General features: G+C 39.4%; 1 protein-coding gene across 2 annotated transcripts in view; it reads right to left on the reverse strand.

Annotated features, from left to right (window-relative positions):
• HMX2 (H6 family homeobox 2) overlaps positions 1–815 on the reverse strand; it is a 9,571-nt gene extending 8,756 nt beyond the window's left edge. Inside the window, exon 1 of one of the 2 annotated variants that reach the window (XM_045022756.1) lies at positions 683–815. The gene's annotated coding sequence lies outside the window, so the exon portion shown is untranslated. The remainder of the gene's footprint in view (positions 1–682) is intronic. The other variant, XM_045022755.1, reaches the window with a different exon arrangement.
• Positions 816–1,590: the final 775 nt, after the last annotated feature.

Consider the following 1,590-nt stretch of genomic DNA (forward strand, 5'->3'; position numbering starts at 1 on the left):
CAAAGCGCAATGTTACGGGCAGTGCAAAGAAGAAGAAAAAACAACCCGTAGAGGATTGAAATGATCACATTAACTAAGTGCTGTTTGAGAAGCTGCTCCAAATATGAATCAATTAATCTAAAAACAGCCAAGGAATATTGTTTGGCAGGATACACGGCTCCTGTTATTTTCCGTCCGTCCTGACCCTTACTGCTGTTTTGCAAAGTTGCTAATCAGATTGGAGCCATGAAAGGATAATTTGGATGTTTGAGAACAAACCAAGGTCATCAACGCTGACGAAAGAGCACATGAACAATAGATTCATTTGAAACAATATTTTACAGACGTTTCACGATCAATATGAACTGAAGCATTATGCTGTACCAATCTGTTAATGCTCTTAATGGTCTTCTCATTCCGTTTGCGCACTATACTAAGTCGATAGAGTAAAGTGATTATTACAGAGACACTTGCAGCATATTTGAAAAAAAAAATGTATCCCCCACCATTATTTTAAAGATGAATCGTTCACTCGGAGCTGAGAATAGGTGTATTTGTTTTACAGCCCTCTTCCTCTGTAATATGATTCAACATTCTTACCTCCGCATCTTCACCCTATTACCTTCATGGCATGCCTGTTTCCAGCCGAAGGGAACATTACCAGATAGCATGCATTACACAATTAGCAGCAAAAAATACCAACCTCTTAAACTTCTTCAATAGAAGTCTACAGTTGCTTGGAGATGGGGACCGATCAATCGCTTGCTCAGCCTGGTCTGGATTCTAATCTCAGCTTCAATTCTCAAGAGGCAAAAGACTTCTGAATCCAATAATCTGGTGGTTGAGAAGTTTATATCTTTCTCTCTGCTGTTTGCTATACACAGAAAGTCTCTATTTACTACCAAATAAAAGAAATACATGTATGTTTCTAATACAAACACTAAAGCTAGTTCTGTTCAGCCACGCTCAAAACAGTGGATATGAAGAACTATGTATCTCTTTAATTGCAAACAAAGGCACAGATTTGCAGAGCACAGCTGCAGCAATAAACAGAAGTGGTGATATAGTTGCTACAGATTAAGAAATGAAGCAACTTTCTTTGAATTGCATAAACCCTGAGACCAAACAGTCCTGCCTCTTACTACTGGCCAGTTTATTTGCAAAGTGATTGTTTTAAACCCTTTAAAGTGCAGTACTTACTTTTAGTTCCCAAGAAACTTTCCACCGCCGCCAAATGGTGAGACGTGCTTTCTCTAGGAATTTGGCCCTGCTTCGAAAACAAAGAGGGCTTTACCTCTTGTTTACCCATGAGCCTTTCTCCATTGTATATTTTGCAGATCATCAGTGTAGGACTTTACTAGAGCGTTGTCAACTATTCAAAACCACCAGGAAAAGTTACCGAGGAATCGTTTTTGCTCAATCGCAAGAGCGATTAAAGTAATCGCTTCCCTTAACGTTGGAGTAAATGTAATTTACGAGTAGACGTTACTTTTAAAAGATTGTGGTGTGAGTTTCCAAACGACCGAATGTTAAACTCGCAGCATGTTCTAACCACACCAGAAGATCCTCCCAGAGCCGGGTTAATCTGGTTAATAGGCTCCGATGAAAGGA

This window comes from Mauremys mutica, chromosome 7, assembly GCF_020497125.1.
Source record: "Mauremys mutica isolate MM-2020 ecotype Southern chromosome 7, ASM2049712v1, whole genome shotgun sequence".
NCBI lineage: Eukaryota > Metazoa > Chordata > Testudines > Geoemydidae > Mauremys > Mauremys mutica.